The 17,604-nt window shown below is 39.0% G+C and overlaps 1 long non-coding RNA gene across 2 annotated transcripts in view; it reads left to right on the top strand.

Annotated features, from left to right (window-relative positions):
- Positions 1–10,651: 10,651 nt before the first annotated feature.
- The window catches only part of LOC131973999 (uncharacterized), a 182,507-nt gene continuing 175,554 nt past the window's right edge, over positions 10,652–17,604 (top strand). For both annotated transcript variants that reach the window (XR_009394598.1, XR_009394597.1), the window contains exon 1: positions 10,652–10,764. This is a non-coding gene — a long non-coding RNA (uncharacterized LOC131973999). The remainder of the gene's footprint in view (positions 10,765–17,604) is intronic.

Genomic DNA, 17,604 nt, shown 5'->3' with positions numbered 1-17,604 from the left:
CTGCATGGATGTGAGTGAATTTTTGTGCATGCATGTTTGTGTGTGTGGTAAAATATTGTTTTTCTTCTCCCCCGGTGAACCCATGCTCACACAACTCTATTATTTGCATGCATTAGGATCCTCTGTGCGCCCGCAAACAAAGGGGCTTCAGTGCTTATCTCCTAAGATAGAACAGAAGAACAGTGTGTACAGTGTAGAAGTACCACTCTAAAAGTGAATTTGATTATCTATATTCTTACATGTATGACTTCAGTCCAGCTCATGGAACACTTGTTTTTTCAAACAGCGTATTCAAGCTGAAATAGATGAATTGACAAATATGTAAAAAAAAAAAAGAAAAAAGAAATAAGGTCAAGGGACTTTTGATGGCAGCTAGTCTCAAAAAATTCACAGTGGAATCAAATGTGCTCACTTTAGAGACAGGCCTGACTGCTCTGTGCAATACAGCATGCTATCAAACCTAGTCTCTTGAGTTAGGTTGTCTTTTAGAGTCAGAGTCAGAAAGGCCAAGGATGACAGAGTTGTTACAAAAAGAAATTCAGTCACACACTGTCACAAACACAAGGACACATTCTGTTTTCATCTGTCTTGTTTTAACAAAAGTTTATTTTATTTTCCTCTTTGCTCTTGTTGGCATGTGTGCTTCTTCTTCACCTTATTGAACCCCTTGTTCAAGTTTAACTGTGAAGTAAGAATTAGATTTACTCCTACATTACATCTGCAGTGGCGGCACACATTTTCAGATGGCTTGTAGTATATTTCTGTGGGTGATACTACACTGAAAAATACATGAATATGCTGAGAGAATAAAGTTTACGTAGTGACAATAACAATGATGCATTCCGCCTTCTACTTTTCGCTTTGATCTTGAGAAAAGACAAAGCAAAAAAACATGCATTCGTTTCTCAGTCACATGCTCACTATAGTGAAGCTCCTAGAAGGGATGCTTTTGTGAAAACAGAAAGATTTTGTTGACTATTAGCCTTTTTAAGGCCCTGCTCACACAGATAAGGTTCACTGAAAACAAAATAGTAGTGTCACAGCAGGGAAAGATGGAGAGGAACAAAGAAAATTGGAATTGTGACCAACCACAATGAAAGGTAGACAAGAATAGAGATGGTTTTCCTGGCTCCCTTGTGACACATTGGCTGTCTGTTGTGGTTTCACAGGTCTGTGGTGTTTCTGGCAGCAATGTTCCAGTCAAGCACTAGTTGGGGATTTCCTCCATGCAAGCTAAAGTCAGCAGGCAACTCCTTTGGTGGTTGACTAGCTTTGGCAAATGTTAGCATTTATAAATGTGCCCAAGTGCAGCCTCACGGAGCTGCTGGTATGGACTCTTACCTTTCTTCTAATGTTGTTTCCTGAAAATAAAAACTCTTTTTAGGCAAATATGTTGCATTTGTTTCTCTCTCTGACATTCCTTTTTGTTTGCCACTGTCCTCTATTCTCCCTCACTCTGTTACTATCTGTCACTCTTTTCTAACTAGGTCATCCCATTCCCACCTCACTCCAAAACACTGAAGTCATATCACAAGCTATCTCCATATTATATCTCCATCTCTGCTCTGTTTCATTGGAAGAGCTACTCCACTGATTTCAAGGTTCAAACTCCATGCTTGTTTTTTATAAACTTCCTGCAGCTTTGGACTACGTTGTGGTTTATGTGAGAGTAGGTTGGTAGTGTTGAGTAGCTCTGTGAAGAGCACTGAGAGATGTTGCGGTTTACAAGCATACTCATCACTCACCGTCTATCTTCTTCTCTCTTTTTATCTGCACAATCCAGTCCACACTCATACTTAATTTTTCCAAATATTGTCCTACTTCAATCGAAGAATATCCTTCTTTTGTTCTCTTTTCCTGCCATGCTTCCCTTCCATCTTACTTGTCCTACTAAACTTTTGCCCTTCAACTCATTCATTAATCTAAATAATATCGATCAGTGCTTCAAGTAAATTCCTTCTCTTATTCCTCTATTTTCCACTGTTCTCTACATCTGTGTTCATAATGTATCACTTTTTCATCCAAAGCCTCCTGCCATGTGTCAAATGAAAACAGAATGCACTTGTTAGAAAAAGACATAGCAAAGCATCAAGAGACAGAGGGAGAAAGGGAGAGGAGAAGAAAGTGTATCAACCCCCCACAGGGCAGCAGTGAGCGATGGGCACCCCCCTCTGAGTGAGGTTCTGGGGTTGCTTGTCACTGCACCCTATCTGGTGCCAGCACACTCTCTCTTTGCACTCCATAAGCTGCAAAACTGTCTGTGCCCGGTGTGTCAGCCTTAGTGTTACTAGCAGAATTTCCTCCAGAGTCTTGTTTGTCTCTCCTCGGTCCCATCCTTTGATTCTCCAGCTCTAAATGGGATAGCGGCACCTTATTTAATTTGCAGAAAATACATAATTTGGCACAATGTGCGTCAGTAGATTAATTTTAAACTGTCATATGCGATGCTATTGTCAGGTGTTTTGTTTGGACAATGCTATTCTTATTACCTCTTCATTTCCCGTTTTTGTATTATGCATGGGGTAGCTCTTTTTGTGAATTCTATTGTGGTTTTGTAATTGGCATTACTTGAATCACTTTGCTGCTCCATTGTGTGAGCTGTTTTCCCACAATGTCTGAATGACCTGTTTCTTCAGTGTAAAATGTAGTTTAATTAATTTGATTTGAATAGTACAACAGTATAGCCAAGTGCTGCTTTCAAGTTATAATAACAGTGTTTAGCAATCACATACACAGTCGTTTCCTATTTACTTGTCCTAAATGTCCTGGTGACAAGCATAAAGGGTTTACTAACATTTCCTAAGAGGGACATTATTGCTCCCTCACTTATTTTGCCAGCTGAGCACTTCCAAACAGTGGGTGTTACCACTCCACACACAGTGCAGTTCTACTGTATTGCCTTAGTCAGCTCATTGATGTCAATAGAGGAGGTTAAGTACAGTGATACTTTTTAATTAACATTGTTTACATTCATCCTGCATCCATCTTGCATTGATCTTGCAAACAAGGCAGCTAGTTGCCAAGGAGAGTGGACAATTCCCTGTCCCCTAAAACTAAAAGCAACATATCGACCTTCACATCCCTTATCAGCTCACTTCATGCGCACATAGTAACCCCCACCCTCCCCTCCCCTCCAACCCTAATGCACTCACACATGCACTCACACACACACCTCCCTCCTGACCCATCTAATCCTTAATTACCATGTCTAATTAGGCCCTGACAGCAGAGGTCAATCAACTAATTACAGAATCACAGGATGAAAGGAAAAGGAAACGGAGGACCAGTCTGTCAGAGACCTCATAGCCCTGATTAAAACCCTGAATATCATCATCTCTTTAAGCACACATATGTACTGACCACCACTAGACCTGCACTTCAGCTCATTTACAAAATACACATGTACTCTCTTACAGGCACTGCACAAGCTTCAGGGGCAGAAATATTCCTTCACATATAGGCACACACACGCATGTCAGACACATGATAAGTGCATGGACAGTAAAGGCTATACTCTGTGACAGGAGATTCCCCCATAATGCAGCTTGCCTTCAGGCCTCTCACTCACAACTGTCACTTCCACCCTCGTCTCTCATCGATCTACAGCTGGAAACCCCTTCTGGGTAGTGCTCAGGTTAATCTGGTTGTGTGTGTTTGTGTGGGTTAGGAATTTTTTTTTTGTTTGTTTGTTATTTGAGTTTATGTATTTATGCATATGTAAGCATCTGTATATATATATATATATATATATATATGTGCTCGCGCGTGTGTGTGTGTGTGTGTGTGTGCGTGTGCGTGTGCACATATAGTATATGCTGGTGTGCACATTATTGTGTGTGTGAGTGTCTTGTGTTAGGTTAAGGGCCGGATCAATATGTGTTGAAGTATCTCGTATTTTATAGCCGCATCAATACTAGGATCAGTGTCTTAATCAGCAATGTGTATCTGGCCTGGAAACAGAGACTCCAGGGAAATGCTTTTTGGAACACCATCACAGCTTTGATGTAGGCAGCCCCACAGTCCCCCCAACTCCCATCATCAGTGTTACATTGGACAACAGGACGTAGTTTTCTTTAGACTCAAGACGGTTTATTATTTGCTCCTCAGAAATGCTGTCTACATGATGTAGCTTCACAGTTATTGGGTCTATTTATAATAAATTAATAATTTCATCTTCAGTGCAGTGTTTTGCTGCTACAGGCTTGTTGGCAGGCTTGTCAGTTAGTTAGGTCGTCAGAGTTTCATGAGCACATTAAGGGCTGCCTTACATAGAGAAGATCAAACGCTGGAAAAAGGAGCAAAATGAGGGCTGTGGTTTTCTACAGTCATAAAGAGGAAGAAACCCAAACTTTCCTTATCTTCATTTGTCCCCCTGAATAAGACTGGCAATATTTTACGTTTTTGTTACTGCCAACTTATCCATTAAAACTATAGAACCAGCTAATGTATTCTCATGAACGGGTTCATATGATATCTGATAAAAATGCATTGTGCTATAGTATAATACAATATAATAAAAAATATGACTGCTCTATTTAATGTGGTGAAACAGTTGCTCAATCACTGTTTAAATCATTTGACAGTTGCTGTGTAAACACTAATTGATATTCTAAAACAGAATGTCTTTGTTCATTAAATTTGAGGAAAATGATTCAGGTTCAGGGTTAAGATGAATTCATGTTATGTTGCCTCACTTCCTCATTAGCTCCTGTCATAGCTACTACAGTCACTAGAGATCAATGTCTGAGAACAAACATCAATATGAGGCATCATAAGGTGCACCTTATGTGCATTATCTACAAAGTTGAACACCCTGAACCAGCAATTCATTATTATTATACTTATTATATACTTATACTTAATACTTATCATTAAAATACTTTCTGACTTCCATAGCCCCTTCTGTCCCTCTCAACTCCAAATTATCTTTTTTCAGAAAGGCTCAGTGGATTCCCAAAACAGCTAATTAGTGTAGGGTTTTTGCAAATGTACTCAAACAGAAATGCATTTGTTAGGCGCTATATTTAGTGGCAGATTTGGTTTACTAGTGAGTTGTGACAGCAGCAGGATGGTGTATGTGCGATCAACTCAAAATAAACTGTGTTGATTAAAAAGAAGAAACATATGATTTAGCGTGACAGTGTGGCCTGATGTTGTGTTAATACTTATTTTTGGACAACCACAAAAGGATGTGACACTTTAGGTGAAGGAATATGATATGATATGTTATTTCCTGGATTTTATGGACAATGACAAAAAAAATCACACACACCACACTCATCCTTTAATTCTGTTCTGATATTCTCACCCATCTTCGAAAAAAAAAAAAACCTTGAGGAAGTTTCACTATGCCATTTAGTGACTTGTTAAAACTGACTCGCATCTAATGTCATTAGCAAGTCATGATCATGATTTTCAATCCATGTATCATTCGTTCTTTCCATTTCCAATGGGCAATCAAAATCAAATAATGAAAAATTGACTGGTTATTTTGTTATTTGTTGTCTATTATAAAACAAAAAACGAAAAGAAATGCTTGTTATTTTATATTTCATTCTTAGGCTCAGATCAAAAATACAAAATGGAAAAACGGGCACCAGGAATAAATTTGATTTTAATATTTAATTGGTCGGGTTTATGTGACCTGGAAGTTTGAGGTCAAACCAGCCGTCCCTATATAATGTAGTGCGCCCGTATTGTGATATTTATGGTAAATTCATTGAAACTGCTCAGAGCAAGATGACATGAAGGATAAACACTTTACTGTCTTTCTTTCTCCCTTTTTTTTCAGTATAAAACTCTTACCATCAGGGAGGAGATGTAGTATTAACTTTACATGAACACATCACGTAAAATAATCAAATTGCGTTGCGCCGAAAATGTGTTTGTTGTGTCGACATGCGGTTTTCAGTTTTCAGAATAAAGTGTTAAACAACCAGGCCAAAAAACAGATTAATATGGAAATAAGATTAATTGCATGATATTCACTGAGCTGTTCACTGTGGATTTAAAAAAAATAAAATGCCTTTGGCTATAGACTATACAGTAAAATATTACATTATATTAAAATTCATAATAAAATGCACTTGAATATTTACTGTACAGTAAATATTCAAGTGCACTTTAAACTGATATTCCACAGTGAAACGTCCTATAAATTTGTGAGAAGATAACTGAGGTCCTCTAGAATGTACCTGAAGTTGAATTAGTGACTGGAAGCAGACATTTTAATTTAAATAATTTTTTAATATAATGTAATATTTAACTGTACAGTCTATATCCAAAGGCGCTATTAAAAAAAATCCACAGTGAACAGTTCGGTGAATATCATGCAGAAAACCAACAAGACCCAGCATTCGTGATATGCACGCTCTTAAGGCTGTGCAATTGGGCAATTAGTTGAAAGGGGTGTGTTAAAAAATATAGCAGTGTCTGCCGTTGACTTTACAAACACAAAACTATTTTGTACAAACTTTTTTTTTCTAGGATTTAGCAATCCTGTGAATCACTAAACTAATATTTAGTTGTATGACCACAGTTTGGTCATTCAACTACAATCTGGTTAGTCACATTGGACTGCTATTATATTGAACACTACTGTATATATATTTTTTCATTTTTTTTTACAGAAATGCAACCCTTAGAAATAAGGGATTTAAGTAATTCTGTTGCAGATAAATATTACTTTAAAGTTAGAGTTAAAAATGTGTACTTTATGAGCACAGGAAAAAAAGCTATACCGCCAATGAAAAAATTAAAAGTGCAGCTTGGTTGATTTTGTCCATATTGTTAAACTCACCAACACTCTTTTTGTACTAGTAATCTCTGCAGCTTGAACACTTCCACAGCTCACTTTGTTCTACTGTAATCAAAGTTATTTTAAACAAGAAAACACAATTCATCTTTAGTTTCAACCCTTTTTTTATTGGTTATTAGCCTATCAGTGACACATGTTGTGATTGGCAGCAGGTGAGAAACAGAGAGGGCATGCAGAAAGAAACGCAATGTCAGCAGAAACCGAGCAAGCGAAGAAGAAGCATTAGGAGTTTGTGGCAGTAGTTTAGGACATAGGGTGCATCTCATGTCCCTTATTTCGCATCCCTGCTTCCCTCACTTGCGTCGTTTCCTTGCGTCGAAACGAAGCGAGTAGAGAGGAAACATTTTAAGAGACATGAGATGTCCTTCCCTCCGAATCGTCATGTGAAGCGACGTCCGTTTCTAATGACGGCGGCAGCGGATCACAGCTGGATCAGCTGTCAGTCACTTTAACAGCTGGACATGCACTAATAATAATAATAATAATAATAATGATAATAATAATAATACATGTTTTCTCTGTTTAACAAAGAGCTGCACATGAATAACAACCTGCATTGTGTATTCATACTGTGAACTGTGTCCTGCTCAGGGGCACGGGAATGCCTTTATATTATTTATTTATTATTAATTTTTCTCTGTATATTACGACGGCGTATTAGGGCCAAGTATGAAAAAAAACAACAGACCCGGGGGAGTGGGGGTAATATTGATCCATGCCTCACTGGGTCCACACACACACACACACACACACACACACACACACACACACACACTTCAGAGATTAATAAAGATTCCATAAACCAGCCACCATGGCACGTGTCAAGACGCATCACATGAGAATGCCCGTGAGGAATGAAGGCTGGGGACAATAAACCTGCTGCTGTGAATAAAAGTTTAGACTAACGTTACACACTGTAACTGTCAAACAAGGAGCAGAGTAGGGTCAGAAAGACAGCGCTCCGTGTGACGAGAGGCTGGAGTTGAGCGCGCAGTCGGATCACTCATGAACAATCACTCTGATAAAACACCCAAAACAGAGTGAGTCATGGAAAAGCAGAGACATCCCGTGGGTAAAAAACAAATGAAATGTGGTGATGTAGTACCATCACCACATGTTATGTGTTTTTATGCGTGCCATGGTGGCTGGGCCCCTCTCCCTATTTATTTATTTTTTTCATACATGGACCTAATATGCCGTCGTAGTAGACGATCCTGGTGATAAATTCATCATTTAATATAACAGAACATGATTGTGTCTGCTGAACTGCTGGCCAATGTTTAATTAGGTTGGATGATTAAGGTGAAATGTAAATGATGTCACTCAGATCAATCCTACACCCAGCAATGATCAGCCTCACGTGGTACCTAAAAAAATGACAAACGATGTAAAAGTGACTCTCATACTCTCTCCTGTTTTTTTAAAACTTTAATAATATATAATAATAATAAATCTGAATGGTGGAAATAACAGATCACGAAAGGGAAAAAAGCTTCTAGAGCGATCTTTCTTTTAATTTATTATTAATGTAGAAATATGTTTGTCGTCTTTGTTGTTCAGAGCCACAATAAAACATATTTTATCGATGGTGAATCATATAAATAAAATATAAAACTTGTGGTGACATACTTGAGTTTAATCTGTGATATGTCTGATCTGTGATCAGTCCGATCAGCTACAGCGTCTAGTCAATAACCGATGTCCAGTCAGGGGGCGGGGCCACCGCTAAAAGACTTCCGCATAGGATGATCGCATGTATCATCGCTTGTGCCTCCTCTGATATGCCTCCTCTATCCTCTATCCTCTATCCTCCGAGCACAAATAAGAGCTTTGGGATGGTCGTAAAGATGGCACCCGCAAAAGAACTTCCGGTTCAAATGAGGATAGAGGAGACAAAAATTAAGGGACATGAGACACAGCCACAAACATATATACAAATACATGTGTATATATGTCTATGGGGCCATTGATTTGATAAATACGTTCTCTATTGTTTCCGGACTTGCTTGAACTTAAAGAAGTGTGAATTGCTTGATCTTAAATTATGTAATATCCCTTCCATATGTAATATAAAAGACTCTATTACTTACTTAGGTATTGTCATTATTAAAGATAAGGAAGCCAGATGTGATTTAAATTTTAACTTTATTATTTATAAAACTCAGAGGAAATTGAATCAATGGCTGCAGACAGATTTGTCATTGAGAGAATTTTGCTAACCAAAGCTGAGGGACTCTCCCGTCTAACATATGCTGCTTCATCTCTTGATGTTAATAAAAAGATCAGTAATAATGAATTCGTAAGGGTGGTGATAACTTGTTAGATTTCACACTCTGAATAATACATTCAAAATGAATATGCTAAAACAATTCATTAAGAACCCCTCTTCAATTTGGAACTTCATACCAAACTTTAGTTTCTCTAAATTACGAGGCCTAAATTTCCTTTTATTTTGTAATTACGATATTTAAAAAATACCCTTAAAATTATCCAACTTTCACGAACAGATGCTTCTCTCCTGGTCATTAATCTACAAACATAATTTTTCCCCGCATAGATACTACATATGGAACAATAAAGACATTATGTATAGAAACAAATCCTTATTTTACCCCTATTGGTTTATTCACAATATAGTCTTAGTTCATCAGTTATTTAACTCGAACAGATCATTACTTACATATCAATAATTTATCATAAAATATAGAATCCCAATTCCTATTAGCGAATTTAATATAGTCATAAATGCAATCCCTCTAGGAGTAATTATGTTATTTAAAAGTACATTAATACAAAATCCATCATTATTGCCCTTTGATCCAACCAAACTTGAAATCGGCCAAATTTGTTTCTCCTCTACACACAATAGTAACCGTAATATACGCTCTTTATTTCAGAAAGAAGTCTTATCAACTCCATATGTAACAACCTATTGGAATAACCTTATTAATAACCTTAACTGGAAAAAGATCTGGAATGTACCTGCTAGATATATAATCAATAATAAGGCTAAAGAAGTATATTTTAAGAAACGATTTAAGAAAGACAGACTTAAACTGCTATTTCTGTGAAGGACTCCCTGAAGATGTTTTTCATTTATTTTAGTCTTGCCCTTTCTCAACTAAATTATGGGAAGATGTTTGTAACCTGATTTATTTTTTAGATTGAACCTAATTTGTCCCTGTGCTTTGAACATATACTGTTTGGTTTCACTGTAGGCTACTATATCATCAATCTCATAATACAGTTAGCCAAATGGCATATCCATAAATGTCATTACCTTAATCAGAAACCTCTTTCTTGTCTTTGAAAATGAAACCAAACAATACATTAAGTCAATTAAGAAATCTACCAACGTGAAAGCTATAAAAACTTTTAATTTATGTACACTTTACAATGTTTTTGTATGAAAGCTTGTCTCTGTATTGTTGAAACCCCCTGACAGCTTTTTGTTGGTGTATTGTCCTGTATTGCACCATGTTGCATAAATAAAGTTTTTAAAAAAAATGTCTACGGGTTAGGACACCAGCACGCACTAAATTAACTTTAGTTAATGAGGCGTGCACGTTACAGTTGCTGTGTCTCATGTGTCTGCATTCAGCTGGTTAAGGCTGCCAAAACCGTAGACTGTATAAAATAGGTCAAAACACGCTCAAGTTAGCCGCTAAACTTTCAAACTGTTTGGCTACAATATCGGCTGCTAATTAAGTGCTAGCAGTGTTTTTGTGTACTTTAGCGCGTGTGGCTAGTTAACAAACTGGACCACGAACGCCCGGACAAGGCGCTGGATTTAAAACCTGATAGACTCCACGGTGCAGGGGAAGCTGCGTGGGTTGCTAGACTGTTCACAGGTTATAAGGTCACATTGTGCCATTGGTGAACGGAAAAGCTGCCTCTGATGAAGATTCTTCGACAGCCGAGCCTGCTCTCCGGACTGATACAGAACTGTAAGTTGATGTTTGTTTACACTGTTTGAGTGAATAGTATTTTTCTGTTTGCTGCACCGCATCCAACATCACCCAGGCCTGCAGCCGTTACTGTGGTGTGTGTGTGGCCACTTAGGTATGCACGGTTAGATGATTTGCATATACATCAGAGCCATAATGACACGGAAATGTAGGTTAATTGTTTTGTAGTAACAATAGTAGGAAATGTGCTGCGAGCAGCAACTGTGAGGATTAAAGGGACATTACATTCACAAAACATTCAGTTTCCGTTTGACCTCATATGTAGGTTAAATACTTCATCCCCATCATGGTCATTTGTAGATCACTTTCTCACCCCTTGTTACCTTTTGGGGCTGCTATACGGAAAGAACGGGTCAGCTCAGCAAAAAACTGATTTTGGATTTAATTTAGAGATTTGTTTAGTTTCTTTTTTTGCCAGATCTACTAATAGTTGAATGATTGACTTTGCTAATGAATGAAGTTTAGTGGTAAGTTTGGTTATTAGTACTTTAAATTAGTCAATTTTAATTGAAAGAGATCAATCAATTTGTGTTTTTTTTATTTAGTGTAAAGATAATTTAATAATTTAACTGCAAGGGAAACTGTATTTTTTTGTTTGCTAGCAGGTCGTAACAATTGCATTTTTTAGTAAACCTTCAAAGTAGCCGCCTTGAGCAACAAACTCAAAAGCTCTTATGATTCTTGTCCAAACTCCCAGATGTCTTAAGACACAGCGTATAGGGTGATCTGGTGCAACAGAAGGCCAATATGCTTCGAAGAATGTTGGGAGACTCTTCTGTCAAATTTCGGGTCAAAAGCGGGTGTTGTTTTGTAGCTTTTTTCAATCGTGTGTTTTTTCCTTTAATGTTTTAAGTATTGGTTGTTTATAGTTGTTATTCATGTTGGACTCTCTCTTGTCCTGATCCTTCTGTTTTCAACCGTCTTTTGTTCCTGTGGATTTAATCCCATGATTTCATACTGTTGCTCGGTGCACCTTTAAGACTTCAGCGATGATGAACCATAGACTGTATATCCGGGCTATTCAATTGGCGGCCCCCGGGCCGGGTCCGGCCCCTTAGGAAGTTTGTACCGGCCCTTAGAGTGTAATGTGACAATTACATATGGATAGACTCATATAGTGCATGGCTATGACTAATTGTACATTGATTCGTGCAGTAGTTGGCGGTATGCGCACGTTTAAGTCATGGTGGAAAAACAAATAGAATAACTGTTTTAGCCGGACATATATTTTGGGAGACCGCAAAATGACCAATCAAAAGTCACCATTCACTGCGCGCTCTAGTTCGCTGCTCTGACTTAGGCCTGCTTCTTTCAAGCATGAAGGTTGGCTAACTAGACAAAATGTCTCTCTCCACCTTAAAAAAAAGAAAAGTTGACGTAGAGAACAGGCAGTTCAACCAGGAATGGGCAGAGAAATACGCGTTCATTTCTGTTGATGGGAATCCTGTGTGTTTAATCTGCAACGAGTGTTTCGCCGTGTGTAAGGAGTATAATTTAAGAAGGCATTGCAACACAAGGCATGCTAACTTCAACGCTACTTTCCTGCCGGGCTCTGCCGCTCGGAGGCAAAAGATATCGGCGCTAACATCTTGTTATGAGCAAAGACGCCGCATATTGTTCCGGGCCTGTACTGATCAAGAACGAGCAACGGCGGCATCGTTACGAGTGGCGTGGATATTGGGAAAAAAAGAAAAAGCCGTTTACAGACTCAGAAATAGTCAAGGAGTGTATGCTGGCATCCATTGATGAGGTGGTAACAGATGAGAAAACCCGAAAATGCGTTATTGATTCGATCAAGCAAATTCCAATATCCGACACGTCAAATATGAGGAGAATCGAGTCCCTGGCATCGGACGTTTTTGAGACGCTTTTGGACAAGCTGAGGAAGGCTGAGGTAATGTCTTTGGCCGTGGATGAGTCGACAGATAACAGTGATGTTGCACAGCTGTGCCTCTGTGCGATTTTTTGATGGAGAATGTTTTTGCGAGGATCTGCTTGGACTAATTCCCCTGGAGGGGCACACCACCGGTGAGATTTTATTCACCAAAATTGCTTCATTCTTTGAGGAGAACAACTTGGATCTGGCGCGCGTCAACATGCTGGTGACGGACGGTGCGCCCTCGATGGTGGGCAGGGATCAGGGGCTCTCCGCGAGGATGGCAGCCGTAGCTCCACAGATGAGATCGCTACATTGCCTCATCCACCAAAGCCTTCTGTGTGCCAAACTCAGTGGTAAGGTAAAAGAGACCATGGACTCTGTCATGGCAATTATAAACTTTATCCGGTGCACCTCCAGTTTACAGCACCGTCTTTTCCGCAAGCTTTTGACTGACATGTCTGCTGAATACACAGATTTGCTCATTCACAATGACATTAGATGGCTTAGCAAAGGAAACGCATTGAAACGTTTTTGTGAACTAAAAGAGGAGATTCTGGTGTTTCTCCAGTCTTCAAAGCTGAAAAAAGCTGGCAAATTTCTGTCTCTGATGGGAAATGATGAGTTTAATGCCACTGTTTGCTTTTTGAGTGATATTTTCCATCATTTGAACACACTCAACATGGAGTTGCAGGGCAGAGATAAAACAGTCTCAGAACTTGTGGAGAAACTTCATGCTTTTCAAAGAAAGCTCTCACTCTTCTCTGCTGATCTTTGTCCTGGGAAGATGCTCCACTTCCCCACATTAAGGAAATCTGGCCTGCAAATTACCGAGGTGATGTCAGGCTTTATTGATTCACTGAAAAACAACTTTGCCACCAGGTTTGATGATTTCAGCATCTCCAGTGAAGTGATGAGATTTGTTAAGGACCCTTTCTGTGTGAATGTTGAGGCAGACTTTGCATCAAAAGGAAAGTAGCTTGTACCATCATTGGATGAGGGTTTTTTACAACTGGAACTCATTGACATTCAGTCGTCAGATGACTTGCGACAGTCTTTGCAGCAGGCGGGTTTTGAACAATTCTGGACCCATGTAGCCATGCAAGAGAAATTTCCACACTCAAGGGGTCTTGCACTTTTTCTTCTGACAATGTTTGGCTCAACATACAATTGTGAGTCGTCATTCTCACACATGAATGCCATTAAAACTCACAATCGCATATCCCTCACTGACCAGCACCTGCAACACTGCTTGCGCATTGCTCTGACAACATATACACCTGACTTCACTGCTCTTGCTAAGTCAAAAAAATGCCATTTCTCTCATTAGATGGCAAATGTTGGCACACTACATGCAAGGTAACAGGCATGATAGTCAAGCGAGTAATGAGGATTGATTTTTGAACAGTATAATTCAATTAACATGTTATTCACCTCATAATATTTACTTTTAAGTTTTTCTTGATATGGTATGGCTCAACTGAACTGTATATTGAGGTGTCTGATGCATTTTCAATATAGGCAGATAAGAAAAATGTGAGACTGTTTTTTTTCCTCATTAGCAGTTAGCAGGGTTAAAATGGGTGAGGTGATTATTGTTGAAAGCAGTTTGAAATGTTTTGAAAGTGCCATGCAACATAAAATGTTGTTATAAGATGTTATTAGAAGCACACTATGCAGTTTTGTTTTGTACTTTTTGGTGCACTTTGAATTGAAGTCATTAATTAATGAAATTGGAATTAAATACATAAATGTGTTATTATATTCTCCGGCCCCTTATTTTGCCTCAAATTCATGAACTGGCCCCCATTCCAAATTAATTGAATAGCCCTGCTGTATATAAATAATGGACGTAGTCAATGTGACGTCACCCATTGGTTTGTGGACTGCCGGTTGGAAGCCTCGAGTTCAGCGTTACACTCTTCGCCATCTTGCGTCGGCATCTTGTTTCCGATATGCGGAGCAGACCATATTTGGAATGTGGAGGAGCGAGAGATCTGACTACACTGACTACAGCCTCTCTACACCTCAACCTGACTGAGAGAAGCCGCTGCTAATTCATGTTAGCATTAACTGGAGCATTAACTGGGATGTTAGTTTTGGCTAGCAAAAAACAAAAACAAAATGTATGTTACTTACCTCAGAAAACTGAACAGAGACTCCTTGGAGTGTCTGTTAGTCCAACCAAACGCTGAACAAGACATTTTTACTGAACAAAACGTTCAAATAAACTGTCATTAAGTGAAAATACAGTGTGAAAGGGTCGAAGTTATGAGACCAAATCGGTGAATGTCCTCTTTTCTATCTATATAACGTTATATATAACTTTATTGACACGTTGCCGTTTTCTTCTTAATTTGGCCATTATTAGAACTATTGACATCAAATTGTATTGAAGGAGATTTTTTACTAGCGATTGAGACCATAGTGTTGTCCTGAAAAAAAATTCTGAGGTAATAAAATCAAGTGAGAAGTTTTCAAATTTTGCACTGAAATGAATGGGCAGATTTTTTTTTTGCAGCCAAACTTAGCGCCCCCTGCTGGAATTTTCGGTAGAATGCAGCTTAAGGCACTTCCTGGTTTGCCTCCATGCTCAGACACGGAGATTGCCGCCTGTGATGAACACATGCTTTATGTGAGCATAAATTAGCAGTGCAGTGAATAAGTAATCTGGAAAATAGACTTGTGAACTGTTACGCAGCCTGTGTAGACAGCTGACGTGTGTGAATGGATGAAGGAAAAACACAACTGAGAGATGCTTCCTCTGTAGACACACTGTAATGGACTTGTTTGGTTACTGTGAGATTGTGATCCCGTCTGCTTCAAATATTATTTGTCTCAGTGTTTGCATGCTTTTGACCATAAACTCATGTGTTTCTAATTTTCTCTTATTCTGTCATCTTTTCCTATACTGCTCTCTGCTTCTCCCTCCCTGCAGTGGAGAAGTGCATTAGGGGAGATTAATAGAAGGTAGTCATGTTACAAATCATCCGCTGTGCATTTCCCTATTCATCCTCCAACCCTCACTTACTCCTCACCTCTCTACCCCTCTCATCTCTCTCTCTCTCCCTCTCTCCTTCTCTTTCTCACGTCCTTTTCTCTCATAAACAGCAGAGTGGTCAGATTGCAGGCCAGCCTAAAAGAGCAGACCATTTATCTACCTCTGAATACTGGAAACCTGCCACAGGTGCAGTGAAGCACAATAAGTCTTTCTCTTAAGAATACACGCACTTTCGCTTGCTGCAGAGGGTGCTATCCACAGTGTGTGTGTGTGTGTGTGTGGGTTTGTGTGTGTATGCATGTTTGAGCCCCTGCCATCATTTGGATGCAGGTGAGACAAATAGTGATGCTGGGCAACCTTTAAAACTGGCTCCGTAGACAGTCCTAATCCAACACGCCCCTTTAAGTCCAGCCAAACTGTTTCGCTTATCACACTCCTCTCCCTTTCTCACACACACTTTCTCACTGTGTCATCTCTTTGTGCATTTCTTTACCTTTTCTATTTCCTTCCTGCTTTGTGTTCAGTCCCCCTCTCTCCCTTTCTTCAAACCCATCTCCGCCTCCTGTCTTTGCTTTCCTGTGCCAGCGTGCTGCTCATATTTGTTGTCTTAGCAGCCCTGCTCAGTGGGGGGTTTGTATTGGCTGTAATAAGTTGTAACTTTGCTCTGTGCTACCTGTGTCAGCTGGCACTCTTCTCCTTCTGTCTCACTTCACACACTGAGATCCTAATGCATTTACATCCCGACCGCTGGGAGGCAAGTAGGTGTTTGTTCTGGTGTGCATGTTTGCGAGTGCGTGTTGTGTATCTTTGTATTCAGTGTGTACGTTGATGTTCTCGCGCATGCATGAGCATCTCATGCCTACATTGTCATATTTATGACTGAGTTGATCTCTATGAATTTCAATGATGTTATGGCAGCTAGTGACAGTTCCTGATATGACTCCAGTGCTCCCTAACCTCCAGACGAACAACGACTTACATATTTACCTGCTAATTCAGCTTAATAACTCCAGCTCACTCTAGACTAGGACACACATCTTGTCAAGAGGCTTTATTTACAGGCTTGTGTGTGTGTCTGTGCAAGAAAGTAAAAATGTCCCCTTTTTAGCCACATTAATTTTCTCTTTATCTTTATCTGTAAGTTACTGGTCACTTATTGCTTGTTTTAGATTTTAATGACATATAAAAAAACTATAACATGTTTTTTTTACTTGGGAGATTTTTTACATGGTGTAAAAGGTGTTTTGCAGTACCTTTGAGAAATAATTTGTTTCCATGTGACTGAAAAAAATCATCAATCTGCTCCGGACTTTGATCCACTTGCGTTCAGCAGGGGGCTCTCTGTGTAACTGGTTTCTGGGGTGAATCCTCAGCAGCAGTATATCTGAAAGGCTGTCTGGCTGATGAAAGGATGTGATGAAATGATGTGATATCTCTACAGTTGATGAACTCGCAGCTAAATTATGACCTGACGCAACCAGCCTGCTCATAACTGATTGAATGATTGACAGCCAGGACATGCGGTCTCTTATCAATAGCACACACTGACGGAGAGGGACAGTCAGAGGCCATTTCACAGGGGACGTGTGTCAACAATTTTGTCTGGAAAATGACACTCTGGATGTATTTATCTTTCATCTGTACAAGATGTGGACATTCTTTGACTTGAAGAATTGTGTTGGCTGTGTGTCTTCACATTCTTTGTAGATATATTTTTTATTTTAAAGCCTGCATAATCAAAAAATAAAACTTAAAAATTTAAAATATATATTTTTATTTTATTTTAAAATTTGATTGGTGAACATACTTAAAACACATACAGTATAACAGAAATACTAAAAGGTACAGTGCCTGATATATATATGTATAAATAAATACACAGAAGGGCCCGGTAAATATGTAAATGCACTCAGGAGAATATTGCAAATGGTTATACTACACA

Source organism: Centropristis striata, chromosome 6 (genome assembly GCF_030273125.1).
Source record: "Centropristis striata isolate RG_2023a ecotype Rhode Island chromosome 6, C.striata_1.0, whole genome shotgun sequence".
Lineage (NCBI taxonomy): Eukaryota > Metazoa > Chordata > Actinopteri > Perciformes > Serranidae > Centropristis > Centropristis striata.
Note: the sequence above shows the minus strand (reverse complement) of the source record. Positions and strands in the feature narration are given on the sequence as shown.